At 44.3% G+C, this 23644-nt stretch overlaps 1 protein-coding gene across 1 annotated transcript in view; it reads left to right on the forward strand.

The window, feature by feature from the left end:
• The first annotated feature begins 885 nt into the window (after positions 1 to 885).
• The window catches only part of Large1 (LARGE xylosyl- and glucuronyltransferase 1), a 508586-nt gene continuing 485827 nt past the window's right edge, over positions 886 to 23644 (forward strand). Inside the window, exon 1 of the mRNA XM_028894770.1 lies at positions 886 to 1912. The gene's annotated coding sequence lies outside the window, so the exon portion shown is untranslated. The remainder of the gene's footprint in view (positions 1913 to 23644) is intronic.

The following is a 23644-nucleotide window of genomic DNA, read 5'->3' on the forward strand; positions in this document are numbered from 1 at the left end:
TCCTCTTTCTCTCCCAAACTCTGCTTCAGCCTCATGGGGTTTTCTCCCGAGGGATATCCACTCCCCTTTACCGTAACCAAATCCACACACTCCTTCCGCTACATCGGCGGACTCTCGGCATTCCCACCCTCATCATTAACACCCGGAGGCTGGAAGTCCCTCCAGTGGGGTGTTACACACGGCATTTTGAGCAAGGATAAAATTAGAAAGGGGGCACATCTCTGTGTGTATGTATATATTGGGGAAGACACAAAAATATAGTTCCCCCAGGGGGAAAAATAAAACAGTCTTGCACAGGATTCTTGGATTCAGAATCCAAACATGTTGTCAACACCTTCAGGAGAGACTTTTCGCATCTCTAGCTGCCCTATACCCTGTCCACCTAGGGGAGAGCCGTGTCCCCAGCAGAAGAAAAAGCACGGGAAACTTCCTACTTCCCAAAGACCGCTGTTTTATAAAAGGGATGGCACGGTAACGCTCCCGGCAGACATCCCTACAGCAGCAGCTGCGCATCCGGCCCGCCTCCCTTCCCCCTCTTTCCTCCAATCCTGGAGCAGCCAGGAACAGCCCGAGAGGGGGGAAGAAGGGCCGGGAGCTCCAGCTAGCACCCTTTCCCGGAGACCCGGCCCGGGATCCCTGCTCCGGGTGTTGCTTCCTCCTGCGTTCCAGTGAGCCAAGGAGCGGTGGGAGGCGCTTGGCCGTGGGCGGAGCCTAAGTAGGGCGGACCCTCCAGACGCTCATTCCTGGTGCTGTCCATTGGTCGCCAGTGCGGTCACGGGGATGGGGGCGGGGCCCCGGGGCCCCGAGGCAGGCTCCGGTCCCGCCCCTGCTCGGAACCCGGTCCCGGATTGAACCCCCCCAGCAGCACAGACATGACACAGACACACAGTCACTGCAGCTGCTGAGCAAGCCCGACGCTCTAGGCACGCGGCGGCCGCTGGACTATCCGGGAGCTCGCACCCTAGCGCCCGCCCGCGCGCTCCCACGCGGGTCCCCGCACAGAGGTTTCCGCTCGGCCGCGCGCGGGAAGCGGGGATCGCGCTCCCTAGGCTCGCGGCTCCAGGCTGCCCACGGCGGCTGCAGCGGACGCGTGGCTTCAAACCCTAGCTCCGGGAAGCCGGCGCGTCTCGGAGGTAGCGACGGCGGTGGCGACGGCCGCCTGCCCGGGTTCCCCGCACCCACAGTGCTGCGTCCCGCTCGCCGCGCCCCGGTGGCCGTGACCTTCCAACGGGCGCTTACCTCGGCCCCAAGCCCCCGGTCCCTCGCCCCAGGCCAGGGCGAGGCCCTTTCCAGCGCCCGCTTCTCGTGGAGCCGCAGGCGGGCGCGCAGGCCCGGGGAGAGGGTCACCGCGAGCCGATACCGCTAGTCCTTGCACTCGCTCGCTGCGCTCGGCACCGGGGCCCGCTGAGCTGCCTCCTGCCTCGATGCTGCTCCCAAGTCCGGGCGCCTGAAGCCGGGGGCGCGGCCGCACTCGCCTCGCCGGGAGGGTTGCAGGCAGGCCCTGCCCTGAAGGGACTAAGCGGCCAGGAGCGCGGGAGGTGGAGCTGGTAGGGCGTGCGGCCGCTCAGCGTTTCTTCCTGGGCTTGGTTCCCGGGACCCAACCCAGGGCAGCCCCAGTCCCTTGCCCATGCGAGTCGCTCGGGGCTTGGTAGAGACCTGGAGTGAAACAGCTCCCGGCAGCTGCTCAGGAGGAGGAGAAAGAGGGGATTAGTGCTTAGTGGGGCTACGGACCTTTCCTGTAGCATTTGGAGCCTAAGGCTGCCCCGAAGTCTGCGCTTGGGACCGACGGTTGGTTTAGAACAGCACCTGCTGGGATGCCGATCAGGACCCCCTCCATTTCGTAGGCGTCAGTGTCACCACGCCATTCAGCTCTTCCGGAGTGTTCCTCTGCTTGGGGGTAGTCGAGGCCAAGGTAAGAGCCCTAGAGAACCTCTTCGTGAGGCGCTTTGGTGAGCAGTGCCGGACAAGTTGTCTAAACCTGTGGCTGGTACCCGGTGTGCTTAGGATGCTGGGAAGAGGGAGGGCACACCGTTTTTGACTTGGCTTTGAGTCCTGGAGAAGCAGGAGGTGGAAGACTCTAAATCTCCGGTGTCCCCAGAATCTGTGTCTGGCTCTGACAGACTCATAGGCGGACAGGATGTTGGTAGGCAGTAGTGCGGTGGGGTGTATGTGTGTGTTCTCTAACATCTGGAGGTGTTGTATTCCCACCACACTGGGACCCTTTCCCGACATTCTGCGTTGCTCACCTACCTGCCTTTCATGATAGGATGTCCCAGGAACTTTCTTTCCAATTGGTTGAAGAGAGCATCCACATTTTGCAAGAAGTTTTTTTAGGTTAGTGGTTGGTTGGCGTGGATACCCACAGGAGGAAGACCCATCCAAAACACCTGATGTTTCTTGTTATACTAAACTTCTTGTAGTAATCAGGGTCTAGCCAGAGCTTCCTGTGAATGCCATGGCTTCTGGAGGTTGGATGATGACTGAAGTTTGTGTATCATGGAGTTACGCTGTTCATCGCTTTGAAATGCTCCCTATGTGTAACCACAGTTCTTTCTACAAGTCATGTTTTGGCCTTTGTGAGATTTATTAAACCTATGCACTTCCTCGAAACAATGTGCTTTTAAATGGGTCACATCTGAGGGAACAGATTGTTTTTTGCACACCCAGTCCATCCCCTGGGTGACCCTGTTTAGTGGGGATGCAGTTTTTTCCTCCTGTTCCTGTGCTGATGTACCTGGGTTGAGTAGGTTTCTGCTGAATTCCGAATCCGTGAATTTTGTCACTCAGTCCATTAAAATGATCTCCCGAGGGAGCAAAATAGCAGCTAGATTTTCCGTGAATGTCACAGGAAGTTTTACAGGGTCTTATGTAAGTGTCCCAAGAGAGAACTCAGACTCTTTCTCCCTTCAAGGGGACATGGGGTAGGGTGGGCCGGGGTGGAGGTGGCACATCACCTAATTGCAGACGCCACAGGCGTAGGTGGGACACAAAGTGCTTATTCTCTTGTGGATTCAGTCACCTGAGGCTAATGTTCCTCCTTTGCCTCTCCTGCCTCAGGATCCTTTGATAGACTCAAGATAGGGAAAAGTTCTATATTAGGAAAGGACACGTAGTGGTTTCTTTTCTCATCTCTCACAAATGGGTGACATGAATGAATTACTCACCAGTGTGCTGGGGCCTCACTAGGGGAGAAAAAAAAGACTAAAGGAAAACTTGTATGAAGGTTTCACACATCTCTTGTGTACTTTTAATTTTGAAGCATGCTTTTTACCTTAGTGAAAATTGCTTGAGAACACACATTTATCTGGCTGGGGCCTGAATTCCATTCAGAAGGCAGAAGCTATCAGGAGTCTCCAGAGAGTCAAAAAAAAAAAAAAAAAAAAAAGAAAAGAAAAAAAAAAAAAAGCAGCAAACTAGTAGGACAGAACGGCTTCTAAAACAGAGATTCCCTCCAGTCTGGGTCAGCACAGACTGCCTGCAAATGGTCTGAATTGTGGACTAATTGTTTTGATGTGACAGGATGTGGATTCCTTTGGCTTTTAACTTGGAACTTGAAGAGCCTTAGAAATAAAATCAAAGGTTTAATCCTTTCATAGGTAATGAGAATTCTTCTCCAGGTCTCCAAGGTTCTCCTAGGTTCTCTGTTACTGAGCTATTCTTTAAAGTCAATGCTTAAAGACAGGAGGCTCCTTTCCCCCAATGTTTCCATCTTTCAGCCATCTACAAGACACTAGGGGGGACTAGTTTTCTATTCTACCACCACAGCACAAAGACCAAGAACAATGCTAGAAACAACCATAGCTTCTTGTTAAAACTCATGATCATAACTTTTTGGTACCCAATTTGTACTTGCACTAGTGAATAGATTCCAAATATTTGGATGGTGAGTCTGGTTTAATCTACAGTGTCATGTGGACAACTTGGGTGATAACTGCAAAGTGTTATGGGAAAATCTGCTAAGATTCAGTTGTAGTGTTTTAAGTATATAAGGGATATATGTTTTGGGAAGATAGTCTCCTGTAAACTTTACCTTTTTAACACTGGGTCATACTAATTTAAAATTCCCTAATATCACTTGTAAATATCCCCCAGTCCCCTTTGTAGTTCTGAGGTTCAAACTTATGGCCTCATACTTGCTAAACAAGTGCTCTCTCTACTACTGAGCTACATACTCAGCCCTTCCTTCTTGAGAGACGAGGGGGACTTTTGGACTATATAACCCAGTTCTCAAAAATAACACTTCTTCAATACATCTCTGAAATTAATTCCATAAAGTTTCTTGCTGTCATCTCCTTAAAAGTACATTCCTTACACAGATGGTAACATATCATTTGACAGCATGATTGGACTTAGATGCTCTTCTGCACTTTTAACAGTGTTAAATCATTAGTGTCTGGGATTCTTCCAGCAAAATTAGAAGATAATTGTATTTCCCTAAAGAACAAAGCCCTTTGGCCCAGGTCTACGCATAGCAACTAACTCTTATGAAAGAAACACAAGGTAAGATGGAAGTGTCTAAGAGACTGCCCATTCCAGAATATTGGCACCCAAAGGACAAATTACACCAAGATCTAGGTCCTGCTGGAGTCTTAAGCCTGATTCAGCATCTAGAATTAGACTTCTTTTGGAACCTGCAAAATTTTGCAGATTATTTCATTGCCTGGAACCCTGGGGTGTGTTAGATTGTATCTGTGACCTTTTACTCAAAAGTATAATGCATATGTAGGTAGTTTAAGGAGAACTGCCATTGTGGTCTGGGAAAAATGATCAACATAGAGTCTTATCCTATTAAGGCTTTGTAGACTGATTCTCATAGTTACAGTATAACTAAGGGGTAAGAGATTGGACAAGGGAAATGCTGTTACAGTTGTCATTGAGTAACAACCAGTGAAAGCCTGAGAGCATCTGGGCTGTGGTCCTAAGGCATGAAGGGAGTCTTATGAATTTGAGGGAAGCCCTTTGGCAGAGGTGGCAGAGGAAGCTGAGGCAGAATGCTGGCCTTCTGTAGGGTGGGTGAACGAGGTAAAGGTGTCTTGTGGCTGGATGTTCTCAGAGAGGCAGGAACAATGATGGTTTAAGGGTGTGGCTTCACTGCTATAGTCTTTTATATAGTGTCTTTATGTATTTTATATAGTGATGTTGATATTTAGAAATCAGGTGGCAGATTCTAATAGAGTTCAGTGTTCAAATATATATATATTTAAAACTTCTAATTTAGCAAGTAGTGATTGATTCTTAATGTTGTGACAAGTGCCTTACACTATGCGGAGGTAATGGAGGTCTTTCATTTGGATCATTGTTGATCAGGGGTAGCAGACAGCTATCCACTCCTGCAAACTGAGTACTACTGTGCAGGTGTGTTCAAAGGATGACTTTGAATTTCCTAGGTTAGTGGGAATAAGGGAAACAGAACAGCATGTACTCCATTGTACATCATGTGGAATGGCAGCTGGAAAAGCAGAATTTCTAGGAAAGGAAAGCTTGGAGTTGTGGGAAGTTAGTAACTTATCAGGGCCCCATACTAGAGATTGTGCTTTAGCCTCATGCTCTGTGTAATCAAAGGGGGGCCAAAACTGGTTGCTGGGCAAGTTCCAAGAATGCTAGTTGATTACCACATAATGTTTGGATGTCCATTGTTCTCCATATAGAATTTTTCTTGTCCTTTCAAAAGCTATTAGCAATGCAAGTAAAGAAAGGATCCCTTCTCAACCCTTTGTCTGACTTCTGTGTATATGAATGACATCTGGGGTTTCATTGTGTAACTATAGCAGTGGGGGAAAGAGCTCAATTACCTAACATAATCCAGTATGGTGAGGGCAAAACTGCCTTCTGTTAGAATATTTTCATTTTGTCAGCTTTAGTTCCAGATAGAGTTATGACTGTGTTTTCCACCAGAACAAGGTTCTAGTGTTATAACCATTTCCATTCTAGTCTCAACTTTCTTTGTTGTTGGAAGAGTTTTATAATGCTGAAAATGGGAGTATGTCTGTACATATAGACCTTTGTGTGTTGTGTTGGTAAACTCTAGTTTGTTCCTTGGTGTTGGTATCTGTGGGGGATTGATTCTTAGGTCCCTCCCCTTTAATATCAATTTTCATAGATGCCCAAGGTCCTTTTTATAAAATGGTATAGTGTTTGCATAGAAACTATATTAACCTCCCATATAGTTTTATAACCTCTATATTATTTATAATACCTACCCCAATGTAAATGGTACATAAATATTTATTACAATGTGATGTTTAGAAAGTAAATGGAAGAGCAAAAAAGTCTACATGTTTAATATAGTCACAGTTTTTATTTTTAATTTTGTTTAAAGATTTAGTTTTACTTTATGTGTATGAGTGTTTTGCTTGAATGTAAAGTATATTGTATGCATGCCTGTGCCCCTAGGTGCCAGAAGAGGACACTGAATTCCCTGGAATTGGAGTTCTAGACAGTTGTAAGCTGTGATTGCTGGAAACTGAACCCAGGTTCTCTGCAAGAACAGCAAGTGCTCTTAACTGCCATGCTGTCTCTCCAGCCCTAGACACAATTTTTAATGCTTTCTGTGTGCTGCTGGTTGCATACCTAATAACAAACCCTCTTAGTATAGACTTTATAGGGCTGGCTGCATGTGGTGAGGAAGAGAATCAACAGTGGAGCTATGTTATCTGAGGGATAATAGAAAGAATGGAAAGTCAAAGTTGCAATTTTAATTTCCAGGACCATGTATATTTAATTAAGAGCAGGAGCCCAAATAGAGGTAGTTTGTGTGTTTGTGTGTGTGTCTCTACATGTGTCTTGGTACTTGCCTATTTGCTTTGCACCTTCCATGCCTAGGTTGGCTTAAGTCAACTCAGGTGCCTAGTGTTCTCTAGATTCTGGGTACCATCTGTCCGTAAGCCATTGCTTACCTTATATCTAGCAGTTTAGAGACTCAGAGATCGAAAGGGTCAACCTGAGCTAGTTAGTAGTAGTAAGACTTAGACCGACAAGTAGGGCTTTAGCTTTCTGCTCTGAAATGGGAAGAGACCTGGCCAATACAAAGGTGTGCTTACGAAGAATGTCAGCCTTTGTTCTTGGTTGCAAACTTCATAAAACCCCTCTTACATGAGGCCTTGAACATATGTAAAAGCTTGCTTGCTTGATTTTTGTGCATTTGGTGCAGATGAGTTGACCCTGAAATGTTACACTAGTCCTTAGGCACTACTTGAGAAAGAAGAGCTTTGTGATTGGAAAAAAAAAAAAAAAGACAAAGCAAGAATAGTGTTGACTGTTTTAAACTGCTTCAAAGTGAAGTACATAAAAACAACAGTTGGCCCTTCTATAGTCTTCTGCCTGATGCCTCAGAAGGAATCTTTTTCCCTTTGACCTTGTAGGGGACAGGTTGGGTAAAGATGGAAGTACCAAAGTCAGTCAGGAAGAGTGCACCACAACTTGTTTTTGAGTTGGTTCTAGTCTCCCTGGACAAAGTACACTGCTTATTGGAAAGAAGAAATCTCAAGTGCAATGTGAATCCGCAAGTCTGTGTGATTATGTTAATATTGAAGCTAAATTGGGGAGACCTGTATTTGAGAACTTGGCATATAAAAATCTTTTGTTAAAACCAAGTAATTTAAGGTAAGTAATTGTTTGAGTTATGAAAGGATTTTTATTTTACAAAGTGATTTATTGTGGGCCTCCATTTAATAGCTGCTCCTTTATTGTATTTGAAATTATTTTATGAATACAATCCTGATGGACACTTTTAAGAGACTCACCTGTTAGGTAATATCAGAGACTTTTGAGACATAAACTAGCAGGTCTCACTGGATAGCCAACTTCATCTATCATGAATCCCAATATGTTACAGAAAGAACAGGAGTTATTTAAATGGTCAAGTTCACTAACTAGCCACACAGAGCAAGTAACTAAGTTAGCTAAGTGTTTCCAGGATTCTGACTTTTCATAATTCCAACTTTGATTCTTTTTTTTTTTTTTAATTTCCTCTTAAATTGGGTGTGTATTCATTTGTGCATGTGCTAGGGCACATATGTGGAAGTCAGAAAACAACTCCTGAGAGTCTTCTTCCAGTGTATGGTCCCAGGGATGGAACACAGGTTATCGGGCTTGGCAGCAGGTGCCCTTATCCACTTCATAATTTCTAAAGGAAAAAAAAAAAAACAATGAAAGCGGTGTGTGTGTGTGTGTGTGTGTGTGTGTGTGTGTGTGTGTGTGTGTGTGTTAGTGTGTGTGTTAGTGTGTATTATCACTTCTTTCACTGTCACAATCCTAATAGGGTTTTTGTAGTTGTGTTGTCTCCAACCCCCAAGTACCTTTATCTCTTGTCAAATACTCAGAAGAGAGTTTGTTCTAGGAATGGAGTGAAATAGAGGCGTTTAAGGCTGCAGAGGTAATTTTTGGAGTTGCAGGTAATCACAGGCTGGGGTAGAATGGAAAATACAGTCTCACCCATAATTTGAGCCTCTCTTGTCACATTATGGGGCTTTGCTTTGGACAGGCAGCAGACACTGAAGGAAATGGAGCCCTGACTACTAGGAGAATTTTGCTTTAAACAGGGTTCTTTTCTAAATTACCAAGGCCAATTGGGAAGGAAGGGCTTGGCTGATCTTTCCAGCCCTCCATGGTAGCATTAGAATTTAGAATTAGAATGCTGAAGTGTGCATTTCTTAATTTTTTTTAATTGAAAAGGAATTGGGTGTTGAGTGTTATTTTATTGTTAGTGATAGCTACTGCTTCAGACACATTGACGTGTAATTTTTTCTTTTTGAATAAGGTGATGGCTAACTGGAAACCCTCACTTCCCCCTCTAGTTTCCAGAACAGTTGTATGGATCCTTAATAAGCCAACTGTATACCAGCTTTGCTGACAGATACTGGCTCTCATCTGGGAGAGCATTTACTGTTCTCTTTGGGAGACACAGGCAGAGGGATAGTGGTAGGTTCTCTTTCTACCTCTAGTGTGATGACTGGTGTTTACTAGATCTGCACTAAAGTACGTAGTTACAGTGTTGGCACTGAATGATCTATTTAGTGAATGAAAGGGTAACCCGGTTTTCATAGTTGAGGTGGAGTGATCAGGGAGGGGGAAAGTTTCAGCAGATCCAGGTGTAACCGAGATGAACTTGGGCTACATGCAGCCACTTTTCAGAGTTTTCATTTTCAATCAGTGATGGACATTTCAGATCAGCAAAATAAATTCTCCGAAGGTTCGTCTTTGTGTCTTGGACATTAATGGCCTTGTAAAATGGAAGTCAAGTGCCATACTGGAGTGGGTCCTGTGTTCTTTCCACTGGATATATACCGATTTTAACTTACTTGGAATGAGAAGAATGGGTATGCTCTAAAGATGGTTCACATTCAGATGCCAAAATGTGTTGAAAATGTCTTAAAGCATTTTTAGTACAAGCCTTAGAGTGACTGGGAATGTTGACATCTCTAGTGCTGATGACAGTGGCTGTGGCATGACTTTGAATGGGGCTGTGGCTTTTGTGTTCGGAGGATCAAGTGCTGACTTCCAAGAGTGAAAGGAGAGACCCTATCTCAGTGGGAAAAGGTCAGGGAAGAGACCTCTGCCCTGTAGATGTCTGCCCTGTCTTTGCCCATCTGTGTGGACTTGAGTTGCTTCATTTGGTCTCCTCAGGGCCATGAGTTAGCATGGACAGCTCCTCCCTGTGATTAGAGCAGTTGTGCTGGGACACTATTCATTCTGAAGGAGATAGCTGGGTCCCTAGACCCTCCTTCATCCATTCAGCCTGAAAGAGGCAGTTGAACCCTCAGACCAGCTCTTTCATCCCTGAGTCTTGGATACTGAGGCCAGCGAGGTAAGGAGGATTCTCCACAGGGAAGGTGGGACTAGAGTCCAGGCTTCCTGTCCTCCACCATCAGCCTTTGGTTCCATTCTTGTACACCCCCGTTTTTTAGGCTCTGTCCTTAGCTCCCTTCCTGTCTTTCCACACGCTTTTCTTCAGTCTGTTTCATATCTAATCAGTCTTCCTTAGTACAGTTTTAGTACAGCCTCCATTAGAGCCAATTTTAATGACTTCATCTCTACAGCCCCCATAAGATGTGGGGGCTTATTCTTACACTTGAAGGATGCAAAGCTGACACTTGTCCAGGTCACCAGGACTCAGCTCTCAGTGGTTAGGTCTCCTCATTCTAGTTGTCTGAGGGCTGAGCTTGGCTTGGCTTCCCTGCCTTCAGCCTGTGTGACTCCCAAATCCTTGCTCTCTTTCTTAGATGACTTTGAGACAACTTACTTCCTTTACTGAGTTAGACCCTCCCCTTACTTTCTTACCTGTCTGGTTACAATCTGTCTTTCCCGACTGCAGGAAAAGACACTCCATGTCTTTATAATGTTCCCTTCACTCATGTCGCCAACCTCCACCAGCCTCTTCCATGTGCAAGAATAGAGGTGCAGTGATCATTTATCTGTGTCCTAGACCAGGGGAAGGAAGTAGATGTAGATGCTAAAAAGGCAGGAACAAAAGGTGAAGTACAATGGCACTGTGCCTGGTAGCCTGAAGTGGTCAAAAAAGAGGCTGGTATACCATTTGAGTCTTAGTGAATCTGAGATGAGACAACAGAGTGACAGGAGACAATGCCCAAACCAGAGCAGAGCCCCTCACATCTGCCTGGTGTTGTCATCATTCATTGTTCTCTTACTCTATTTCTTTCATTGTGTGGTCTGGGCACACCCATCTTAGAATTCATCCCATAAGTTTCTAGCATTTAGAGATCCTTTAACAGACATGTGTTGAACCAAAAGAGACTTCTGCTCTTGCCCTTAAGAAACAGAGCTCGAGAGACTGGGAAAATATGTGTGCTGAGTGAAGCACAACACAAGATACAAATGCGTTGCTGAGGCTGAGTAAAGGGGGGCGTTGGTGTTGGTGTTGGTGAGTGTTAAGCTGAAGGTGTTCATGGGAACCAGAAGTGGGAGTTGTTCTAAAATTCAATGGAAGAGGCAATATTTAAGTCAGGCCCTTGGATATGAAGTACTTAAAGCATGAGTGGTAGGTCAGGCCAGGTGAGGTTGACAAAAGCACAAATATCTAAATTTGAGTTTTAGAAGAAATCAGCTCGGGTCTGCTAGCAAAAGCATTGCAGATGCAATGAAGAAAGTAACGTATACACACCGCTTTGACCCAAACGCCTTGCAGTAGACTGCATCTTCTGACAATGGCACATTGGGAAATTCAGGTTCTGACACATGAACCTCTATAGGACCCATTCAAGTATAGCAGTATGCATTGTCTAAAAATCCATGGCTGGAATTGTTGCTATAGGACAGAGGCCAACAGATGTTTCTGAAAACTTTCCCTGTCTTAATTATTGGCTCAACTTAAGCTTGACATTGACATTGGAGATACTTATCATTACTCATCATAAAAGCAACCTCGTTGGAATAAAGGCCATTAGTGACCCAGCCACAATCTAAAAATAGCACTTTGTCCTTGGGTTGTGTTGGAGACAGGACTTTGGTAAGTTAGTCTTGAACCTCTTTCATTGGAGGTTTGTTTAAATGGACGCAGGGTCATAGAACAATCTTTTTCTGGGTTTTGTATTATTCTCGATAAGGGATATAATAGAGAAAGTTATTCTTTTCTTCACAAGTGGCTTCTATGGCACCTGCAGAGGGTTGAGAACAGACTGCTCAGAGTTTTTCTGTCTAGGCTGTGCTTCAAATTAGGAGCCTGGTTAGGGCTCTTCCCTCTACTCTCATGATTTCCATGAAGCTTCCTGGTGGGCTGTGGGGATAGTCTTTGCATAATGGTGGAGTAATCCATTATAGATAGCAGAGTCTTTTTTTTTTTTTTTTGAAGTAGGGCGTTCTACTCCCTGAAAGAGAGTTTTTTATATCTTCTCATCTTTGGGTAATAAGAACTTTTCTAGAATGTTCTGTGGATTTACCCTCACTGACTCACAGCCAGTGACTGGAAACATTTACCTTTCTTATGGGACACACAAAGTTTGTTCTGAACCATCTCCAGCACAGTTGCTTCATCTCCTCCCCTTTATTCCCCTCTTATAATCCACCCATCCCTAACTCCACAGTTTCCCTACTTATTGATTGTTTTCCCTAAACCTGACAAGGTCTGTACTTACTTTCTTTGCCTGCTCAGCTCCTTCCTTCACTCCTGCCTGGGTCCTTTCTAGTTCTCATTTGAAACCAACTTAAGAAGTCCTTCCTAGCTTTCCTGGTTCTGAGTGCTGAATGTCATTGGTATTGTACTCTGCTGAGTGCTGCCATCTTGTCACAGTTATGACTCTCTCACTAGCCTGGGGCTTGCTTCCGTGTCTTCAGGACCCAAGGCCCTTTGTCAATTCTGGGCTTTATCCTAAACCTAGAAGTAATGTGTGACCAATAAATGGTGATAATGATGTTTTAGATTTTGTGGTATATACTGGGCTGGTGTAATGTGATATTTTCCTGCTAGATCTGGAGGGTCTCCCTTTCCTGCAGAGGTAGTTAGGATGATGTGAATTTGCATTCTCAACTGTGCTGACTGCATGCTCCTTAGCAAGAAGTAGAAGGGGTATACCGATGCCTTCAGGTGGTAGTGGAGAGTAAATGAGAAAAAGAAATAAAAGGAGGACATAATTGCTCCTAGGTGTGGTAGAGGAGAAGGTTTATTGTAGGAATGAGGGAGAGCATAGCCAGAAGCAGAGACATCTGGGAGAGTCCACAGTGAACATGACCCTAAGCCAGGCCATGTGAGGAGAAGTGGGAGGGGAGAGCCAAGTGACCAAGAGGCTAGGAGGGTAAAAGGTAAAAAAAGGATAAAAAATGATAGGTGTAGTCACAATGGCAGGTTTATATAGGGGAGGGCAGGTAGGGGGAGGGCAGGTAGGGGGAGGGCAGTCCATTCCCTGGGCTGGAGAGTTCAGGGTAGGTGCAGGGTATGCCGGCCAGGTTCTCAGTGTCCTTGTCTATCAGTTGATCCTTCCCTCTACTGTCTACTATGCTATCTTCATTCTCAAGCAAGATCTCCCTATGGGATGACTGTGGGGGTTCCTGTAGCCTGTCTTCCATCTTACCCAACTCACCATAGTAATAGTCTTACACTGGTAGGTTGGGAGAGGGCATGAGTCCTGTTTGAGTGGCTTTCCATAGTTCTGTAGGCAAACTGACCTGAAGGTTTGAAGCCGCCATGCTTATCTCTTGTGTGTGCTTCCTCTACTGCTCCAACCACCAGTGTCTCATATTGGGATATCTACTTACCCACTGACAGGATGGTGTGGGAGTTGTCATCCATTCTCTACATTTGTCATTTCAAGACCTTAGTTGAAAGGACAAAGAATCCTTGACACAGTACATTTTGTGTTTTCTTTTTCTTTAATATGGTTTTATCCTTTAAACATTTTTAAAAAGATACATTAAAAATGGTGGACTCCATGTGGATTAGTTTGTCAGGGATGACATAACAATACTGTATGGGGGTGTGTAGGAATACTTTAACAACTATTGTGGAAACTGGCCATTATCCTTTTAATCCAAGCAGTGATGATTGCCCATATTCAATGATACTCTCATAAGATTGGGCCTGTGAACACTCCTTTGATTCTATTCACTCCCTCCTGCCCATTCCTTCCCTAGCTGTATGTGGTCTTGGGAGATGCTCCAACATACAGTAGAAGATTGACTGGGATGGGATTCCAGTGGTGCAGTTTTTCTGAGGTCATCAGAAGGGTGGGACTTTTGGTGGTGCTCTATTTTGGGGTTAGCTTTACAGCTGTAAACAATTTTAGCCATGGTGAGCCCAATAAACTTGGGTTCATCACAACGAGCTTGGATGGGATAATTTCTTTGCTCTGTTACTGGTATCCTCTCTGGGTGATGTTAGATCACATCTCTCTAGGAAAAGTGCCATTATCAGTGCAGAGATTTATTTTCTAATAGTTCTGAGGCCACAGTGTGTCAGGACGGTGTCTTCCAAGGCCTGCCTCCTTTGTTTTTACATGATCTTCATTCTTTGTCTACAGGGCTCTAATTTGCCCTTCTGTTATGGATGACACAGTCACATCTTGATTTGCTGTGGGTAATTTCAGACTGCAGTATTTGAGCTTGATGAGGAGCCATAATACTGCCCTTAGCAGGAATGTGTTTAATGCAATCCAATGGATTATATTTGACTAGCAAACTTTGAAACACAAATTTTTAGCAGATTCTGATCTGTCAATATAGACAAAACAATCCAGGGATGGTTTGTTCACAGGCTGCTGTTTGAGAACACCTTTTCCTTTTGAGGAATAGAGAGGGGGCAGGCATATAGCATACAGGTGGGTTGCTTAAATGCTTGGAATGAGGTGGTAAGGATCAGGACCATTATCTGCTTAGGCTCAGTGCTGTTTTGTTGGAATTGCAGCATTTCCATTATCATTACAAAGAAAATCCCAAGGGTGGTCTTTGTTTGTAAAATGAGCTTACAAAGGCTGCCCTAAAATACAGCTTTGTAGCAGTGAGATGGCCTGCACTTATCACAACTGTCCTCTCTACTCTTTGCATGGAGTAGTAGATTCTGTGGCCAAAAGCTCTGCTGGAGAGTCTTCTGGTGTTAGAGCTGGTGTGTGACAATCCTGTCATCTTGTTTTATGTGTCTTAGGGACCACATTTTGCAAACATAGGGGTTCATAAGTGAATTGACCGAATCACAGAAGGGCTGCTTTTGTGTTGAAATGATTTTCATGTGTTCTCTGAGCTCATCATCTTTAACACTAGACAGATGACAGACCTACCCATTTATCTGTTTTGTCAAGACATTGTTACTCTTCTTGCTTGTGTGTTAACTGTTGATTTAATTGCTGTGTCCTCTTTGTCTGGCCTGTTTGGGTTGGTAATGGAGCATCAGATGAGGAGATGTGGTGGTAGGCTTTGTCTTGTCAAGTTGTAGTTTTTCTGTGTTAACACTAACCCCCCCCCCCATTTTAATTTTGCTTACCTGTCATCTAAAAAATTTCTAAGCTTTATGCTCTAGAAAGATCATTGCTACAAGATGTACTCAAAATATACTTATCACTTCTTGCTTAGAGGCTGTCTGGGTGGAAAGCATTTCAGTTCCTGAGAGAATCAGACTGGGTATCAAGGGGTATATGTGTGTTCGTGCACATGTTTGCATGTAGGGTCAGAGGTTGATATCCGGTGTCTTTCTCTATTGCTCTCCACATGATATATTGAGGTAGGATCACTTAGTTGAATCCAGAACTCATGGGCTGGCTAGCCAGCTTGCTCTGGTAATTTCCTGCCTCCACAGTGCTTTGTTTACAAGTAGGCTACCACACCTGCTCTGCATTTATGCGGGTACTGGGACTCTGAACTCTGGTACTCAGGCTTGTGAGTTAAGTGTTTTACTCACCGAGCCATCTCCCAGCCTCACAATTTTCCTTTTTGTACTGGTACCAGCTGTGTGGTTAGGGCTCACACTAATAACCTCATCTTAATTCGATCACTTTCATGAAGGCCTTATTCTTAAAGAATTCTTTCTAAGATATTGGGGGTTAGGACTCCAGCATATCTTCTGGAAGCAGTAAATATGACACAATAAAACCTGTAATCCTCTTGACTTCATATTTTCTTATCTGTGAAAAATGGACCATCATCTTTTCCCACCTTCAGCTCAGAGATCAAGCTTAGTCTTGTGAGAATGCATTCTAGAACACAGATGGTTTCTGACTTGCTAAGGTTCAGCTTAGAATTTTTGGACTTTGGGTTGATGTGGATGTGATATGCTTTCATGGGAACAGTACTCTTCAGATTTTGAACTATGATCTTTTTGTTGTACCCGTTTCGCAAAACCCCCAGAGACCACCAAGGAGCTGGTTTCTGATGCAAGCACATAAGGGTCTTTTTATTGTTAGGTTTGAAACTGGGCCACCGCCAGGCAGATGGAGGGAAATGTGGCAGCTGCGGGCCAAATCGCAAGCCTGGAATTACATGCTTTGGCATCTTGGGATTGGGTAGAAGGAATATGGGGCAAGGTGATTTTTTGAAACTATTGGTCTAGACTTTCAGTGCAAAACTACATTTGAAACTATTGCATTGGACTTTTGGAAGGGAACCATACTTGCTGAGCAGGATTATCTCGCTGCTCAACAGGATTATCTAGATATCTTCAAGGGCCGTAAACCACAGACAGAATGTCTCCTGGAGCATACTGTCCTGTATCTGTTGGAGTTGTCATGGCACATTTCTGAGGTCCTTCCTGAAACTGAGTACAGCAGGTGGGCTAAAATGGTGGCCCTTCCCTAAGATGGAGCCTGTAAAGTCAAGTCTAGGCATCCGTATTGCCCTTACATTTTCCTGGGTGATGCAGAGTAGTCTCTTCAGGATGATGGAAAGCTAAATAGAACTGTAGCTGCCTGTCACCCACTACACCAGAGTGATAAACTACCTGTGCTCTGAAGTGTAGTACACTGCTGAGTTTGGTAGGCTAGGTGTATGGCATACCTTATTTTCCTTTTTACAATAGATTTATTGGGACATAAGCGTAGTATAGGTAAAGGAGCATCTGTATGTATGACCAGGGTGATGGTACAGTGCCCCATGCTAAATCTTACCCATGACAGTCTCTGAGTTTTTAAAATTAAAAGTACACTGAGAAGTAAAGTATGAATTTTGACTAAAGTTGCATGCTAGGTAGGAACTCAGAGAATTCCTGGACTGAGAGGGTCACATCACTGTGGTGGGCGCTACACTCTTAGACTTATGGCTGGCTGGCTGGTTGCCTGCTTTGTCTGAATTGGATGTGAACTGACTGCTGCCACTGGTGTAAATTGGTTTGGATCCTGAGGTAAACATCCTAGCTCTTGAACCTTTTGTGGAAAGCATAGTATGGGGGTGCATTCTACTTTTATTAATATGTTTTTGTAATTTAGGTTTTGGTATTTAAAAGTGCTTCATTTAGGGCAGAGGCTAAGAAGTTTTTTTCTTTTTTTCTGGCCTCTTCTAATCACTTGTAATGGCCAGGGGTAAAAGCCACAAACAAACCAAATACAACTCTGGAAACCTTCACACTGACAATACAAGGAGGCGGGTGGGGCTTTGGCTTCTTTTAGCTTCCATTGTAATACAAATGTCAGAGGTAAGCACATCTTGACTTTGTGTTTTGTTTTGTAGCTGTTTTTGAGACAGTGTCTTGCTGTGTAGCCCAGGTCAGCCTTGAACTGACCATCTTTTTACTTCTCCAACCAAATGCCTGTATTTCAGGCATGTGCTACTATATCTAGTCCTTTTTTTTTTTTTTTTAAAGATACTTAAACTGCTGTAGAAATCTCACTTCATTGTTAAATAGATCCTATCTTAATTTTCATCATTGGATTAACATTTCTGAGGGCCACAGTAATTAATGTCACTTTGCTCAGACTTATTCCTCCCTTCATTCACTCAGTGACCTGTAATTGTTGGCCATGTGCAATGTGCCAGCGTTGTACATCCCCCACCCCTCCTCTCGGGTGAGGAAGATAATACAATCAAGTCTCTACATGGAACACTTACTCAGGGAGGCATGGTTCATCATGACCAGGTTGGACTGTTCCTAACTCTTATGATTCCAGAAAAAGTCACTTCTTTTGTCACTCGCCACCTGCAGTTCTGGACTTAAAAACTACCATATATCTAACTCCACTTGGTATTTATTGGGCTGTTACACCAAATTTTGCAAAGCCAGAGGCATCGCTTGGCTAGACAGAATCTTTATTCCACTCCCAAGAGACTGCTCAATGAGCTTTGATGATCCGTAAAACCCAGCTCTATTTCTAACACAGGAAAGCTTGTAACTTTTTTCTTTCCTTTTCTGAATTTGAGTCCTTTATGGAGTATTTTGATAGTTGGGTAATGTCAGCTGGCAGGTTTTATGTCACTGCCTCTTAGATGGACGATGAAGTTCTGGGATCAATTTTGTTATATGGTGGCCTCACATAGTGCCACACTTGGAAGCGTTACATTGCAAGAAGTGTTCTTTTCATGGGGAGATTTAGATTCGGTAATTGAATGGGGATGCCTGAAAGGACTATTGATGTCTCTTCACTGCATGCAGTAGTCGGCAGCCATCTTGCAGAAGAGCTGAGGGAATTTGCTGTCTTGTTCATTTCTGATGGGGAAGACTCCAACAGCCTCCACTGTGGTGATCTGGCCCGGCATAGCTCTCCTTTAAGCACTTGTCCTTCTCCTTACTTCCTGATGGATAATATTAGCAGAGGACTTGCCTGGATTTACAATGAGGTGTCCTAGAAATTATTACCTCACAGAATGAGAGGGCAGGGAGAAGAAGTTTCCTGCTTGGGTAAGGGAAGGAGCTAGTGGCACAAGTTTTGGACCATTGTGATTTTTCTCTTCAGATGCATTTTCCAGTGGGGAGAAAGGAGGAAATAGAAGTGTTGTCATCAAAGTGCTTCATATTTCCTCTGTGTCTCATTGAAAGATAGGAGTTTCTAGGGCTTCAAAGAGAAATGTGGATCAGCTGGATTATTGTGTAGACAATAAAACAACCCATAAAACACTTACGGTTTTATACTTTTTACTCTAGGTCCAGAAAAATCAAGGAACTTGTCCAAGGTCACACCAGTGGAGTAGTAAAACCTCTGCTCTGGAGTTCCAGCTGCTTGCTGACTCTCTCCAGCCCAGGCAACCTTTATCATGATTTAGTGACTCTTTGAAGCAAGACTTACATTTTTTTTTTTTCACATGCTGTCCCCCAAAGAAACTACAGATCCCTCCTATTGAGTGCCTTTGAGTTGCTACAGCGGTGGTCACATCAATGCTGGAAGGAAAGACAGGACCAGGTCTTGTGTTTTAAATCAGGGTCTTGTTGCTATGATTATTGAAGGCATCCTTTAAAGATGGAAAAACCAGACACCCTCCTCCGCAAATCATAAAACAAATTATGCCCTTGCCACCCAGAAGTGCAGAGAAACAGCAGGCTCTTCATGGTGCAGAGAGTAATGGATGCAATATTAAAACAACGAGGAATAAACTGGGATCCAATAGCTGAAAGCCCATAGGAAAACAGCACAGTAATGCCCCAGGGATAATGGGCCTCAATGACAGGTCCCTGCGATTTATTATGCTTAATGTACTTATTTTTATTTGTCCCTTCAACACAGAGCTTTGTCACCAAAGAGATTTGATAATGGCCTGTTTGCAGTCACTTAGGCTCCGTAATAAAGCACCACTATTCAGCTGTCTGTGCATTGGTTGGCATTCACCCTGGGATTTCACCTTCACTGTAAAGATAAGATGGACTCAGATAAGGGCTTCTCTGCTTCCCTGCATGTTTTCATCATGCCTCTCTGTCCTGCCTTTTACTCATTGTGGTTTCTAAGGCCCAGCTTTCCTCTCTGTCACTTTGTGCTGCTTTGGGACAGCAGCAGAAGGCATACAGTTTCAGCTGGTGGACATAAAGTTCTGAGATGGATAGTTGTGTAAGAGCAGAATACACTCAATCCTGCTAAGCTGCATCCATTAAAATGGTGAAGGAAAGAGCCGCTATCCCACCTGGCATGTGGGATTTCAACTTCATATATCACCAGTGAGAGTTTTTACTGTTTGCAGCTTTTGGGGGTAAGCAAAATAAAGCAGAGAAGTGGGGGTAAAATGCTGGCAGCATCCTGCTTTGCCAGTGTGGTGTGTCCAGCCAGATTTTCTTTGTTCTTCTTCATGTGCTTTTGGGGAAGGGAGGTAAAGGCTTTGCAGGGGTCTTCTGCCTCTAACCTGTGTAGGTCCTGATGGAGACTCAGGGTGATGGCTGGGAAAGCGGTGCGCTAAATCCAGATTTCTTCTCACCGGGGAAATCTGCCTGGTCTGTCATCAGAGCTGGCTGGCAGGAAGCCACTTTCGCTGTGTTGCTTCTCACACTTAAGCCCCATTGCCCAACTTTCATCTGAAAACAAAAAGAAAAAGTATCTAATTCCAGAAATTTCAAACAGTGCAACCGAGCCTGATTGTAATACCAGGAGATGGATACGCTGGGGGCCTTCTAGATAAATCTTACCTGTGTACAAGAAACTTGGCCTGTTCATAAGCAATAGTCAATGGCAGAGGGACAGGAAGGGCACTTTTGGGATCTCATTCTGTTACATTCTGTTTAGTCTTACATGAGACTATTGCTGCCTTGATGAAGTTGCCACGTTACCACACATTGGAGTACACACAGCAAAGAACTTCGGTTGGTTCAGGAGCTGAAGATGACCCTACGTATCAACCAGCAAGCAGGCAGGTCCCTCAGGTACAAGGAAATGAATGGACACCCAGATGAGCTTATGGGTAGATTTTCACTAGAGGCTCCATGCACAAGAACACTGCCTGGTGACCTATTGCAGCCTTGCACGTTGATGCCCTGAGGACCTGTTATGCTGTGGCCAGATTCATGCCAGAATTGCAAAAGCTGAGATCACACAGGTCTGCTGCTCTGAGCTGCGGGTTGATGATAGCTTACTGTGCAGCAACAACTCACTAGTGCAGAGCCTGAATTGACTCCATCCTGGCTCTCTACCCTGGTCACCTCAGGTCTACATCTTTTCCTGTTCAGGTGCTGGCAACAGAGGAAAAGTATGAATCTCCTACTTTTCCATTTTCTATGTATGCTTAGATGTAATCATGGTTAGAGTGAATCATCCCTCCTATTCCCTTCCTGTCCTCTTCTCCTTTCTGACTTATGTGCTTAGAGATACTGGTGCCCAGTTTTACCTACTTAACCTCTGGCAGGTGAACTTACTTCCCTATCCTTTTTTTGCTGATATCCCTGTATCTTGCCTTTTTATTGTGATGTAATACAAAAATTTGATGATCATATTTGCTGGGATGACTTTAATTTAAAACATTGTGTCCTATTTGCTGGTTCCTATAAACTGCTGAAGTGTCCTATAAAATCTAGCTCAGTGTATAAGCTCTCATTGGACTGACTCCCATGCGGTAAATTAAAAAGAGCTGCTATTATTTTTGGAGCAGCTGCAATATGTCAACTTCTTGATTAATGATTCTCATTGTGTCTTCACAGCAACCTGATGAGTGGGTGTCAAGGTACCTGATGTACAGAGAGGCACACTGCGATGCACTGGGGCTTGTTTTCTTGTCGTACAGTGCATGTATGTGGCCGGGATTGGAACTCCCAGCCATGTTCTCACTTGGTTGGGCTTAGTGCCTCCAAAGGGAGTAGAGAGGTAGTGCTTTCAGGTCCTCTGCCTCAGCTTTACTGGGAAGGTGGAGCTGTATGTAGTTCATGGAGGCTGCCTAGGGGGTTTTTAAAATCCCTTCCTGATGGATCACAGTGGAACCACATGGGCTATAGACATCCAACACTGAAATAATGCTAGGGGACCAGGGAAGTAGGTGCACATGCTTTGGGTAGAGTGAGCTGCCCTGGTGCTGAATTTTAAGAATTACAGTGGCTTTTGTCCTGGCTATGTGCTGGAATTCAGGAAGCTTGAATGTCTGCTGATGCTTGTGTTCTATCCTACAAGTCAAGGTTCATCTGAACTGTGTGTGTCTTCGCCACTGGGGTCCCCCACACCTCAGGTATGGAGGTGTTTAGCTTGCTGCAGAACACTGGGAAGAATGGCTTCTATATGTGGGAGGTTGAGGATAAAACAGAGCTTTGGTTGAGGGTGTGGTCTGACGATAACAACTACATTTAGCCTTAGACTGGCATGGTCCAGGCCCACAGGAATTGGATCTGGAAACACAGATGGGAAGGCTCTTAGCCTCCCTGTGGACTCAGTAGACCCCTAAACCTTCACTGTGGTCTCTCCACTTCCTCCTCAACACAGCTGCAAAGGGGACAGGAGTACTTGTGGGGCTGAGATGTGTATCAAACATGCCTTCACAAGAAATCTAGATGCTTGTGCTGCACACTGCCTTTAGCCATTGCTTCTAGTTCTTCTAGTTCATGGTTAATCTGAGGCTTTTGGCTTTCTAGAGAAGGTACCAAACAACAGATGCCCCTATGGGAGGGGCATCACTTTGTGTCTGCTAGAGTGAATGGTGTGATGGTTTGGTGCTCTGTATAACTTAATTTAGTGATCTACTTGAGCATTCTTTGAAAGTGGAAGTGCAGAGAATCTAAAGTGCCTTAGAGATGTGAAACATTTGGCGATTATCACCCTGTTTAAAAGTATGCTTCTGTTAACTGTGCTCCCGACACCTTTAGCCTGCATATTTTTTTCTTCTGCTTGTGGCATCACTGCTAATGTGCTGTGTAATTTACATGAATGTAAGCTGATGATAGGCTTCTGTTTTCCTATCTTGTGTCTCAATACATATTTAAGGAGTGGATGAATAAATGGTGGCATGTCTCTGGTATCAGCAGGATCCACAGTGGGAAATGGAATAAGCTAAGATTCAACTTAGGTTGAGTTCCAGAAAGAACTGCAAGCATTCCTGGGATCCTCAGTATGGCATAATGTGATTTTACTACCCTTTTGGAGCAGGTGTCTTCATATCTAATTAAAATATATTCCTTTCTCCTTTCTTTCTTTCTTTCTTTTTTTTTTTTTTTAGCCTTTACCTTGTAATGGAAAAAATGATGCTTCTGCAGACTTTAGCTTTTATGTGTTCTAAACTGAGCCCTTTTTCCTGCTGTGGCTTCAATAACGCATCATCTCATAAGTTCATAGACTTTAATGTGTTGCTGCTGACACCTTTAGTCTCAGCTAGGTAGTTAAAAGGAAAATTAACCACTGTAGATTGGATGCAAATTCACCTCTTCACAGTAATCCCTTCCCTTCCCTTCTCCTTCTTATGCAAATCACCTCCCCCTTTTTTGGTGCAGAGGTGATGGTATGCATGTAAAGAGATCCTGGCATGAGTGGGAATATTGATTTATTTCATAATCAGAGATCCATGAAAAAAATAACAGTATGAACATACAAGGTTTTGAATAACTTCCTCTTTAGTTAAAGTACCATGGAGCCTAGGGACTCAGCAAACTAATACTTAATGAGAGTGCTTCTGGCACACTGTACTTAGGAGTCACAGTAGCTGCTGGTGAAATTGGCATGTGTTCTGACATGGCTCTGAAGAGTACTCAGTCTTCATTCCTTCCTTCATTTGTTCATTTATTCAGGGCCTAATGATCATTTTGTATGTATGAGGTGCCTAGGAGGTTCATGGCATAAGCAATTTGCATACATGGTCTCAATCCTCTATGCTTTTCTGAATTTCTGCCCAGGTTCCTTGACTTTTGACTTTGGCCTTTACCATTGTATTTGGCTTTGACTCATAGGTGGGAGTGGAGGTTCTAGTCCTAAGTTTGTACTTTGCAAGACCCCAGTGTTTCTATTTCCTGGTAAGTATTTGTGTTTACTATGAAAAGAATGTGCTCTGCTATCCTTCTGCTCGGAGGAATAGGAGGCATAGAGCCACCTTTGGTTGCACCAGTGAGAAGTCAGATCTGCTCATCAGCTGAGTTTCATTCCAGCCATGTATGTGTGTGAGTGAAGAGATGACTGGTGTCTAAAGACATCACTGTTTAGTCAGCATTTGGTGCAATGAGTATTGATATGATGATATATGTGATGTGATGATGGGCCTGCTTGGAACAAGTCTTGGAGTTTATTGGTGGTGTTGGAAGGGTCAAGATTGGAGGGGACTCCTGCACAATGGGGGCTCCCTCCCGGATCCTGGATTAGGCACAAACCACGCCCAAACACCTGTTTTCATGGAGTGATCC

This window comes from Peromyscus leucopus, chromosome 5 (assembly GCF_004664715.2).
Source record: "Peromyscus leucopus breed LL Stock chromosome 5, UCI_PerLeu_2.1, whole genome shotgun sequence".
In the NCBI taxonomy this organism is placed as follows: Eukaryota; Metazoa; Chordata; class Mammalia; order Rodentia; family Cricetidae; genus Peromyscus; species Peromyscus leucopus.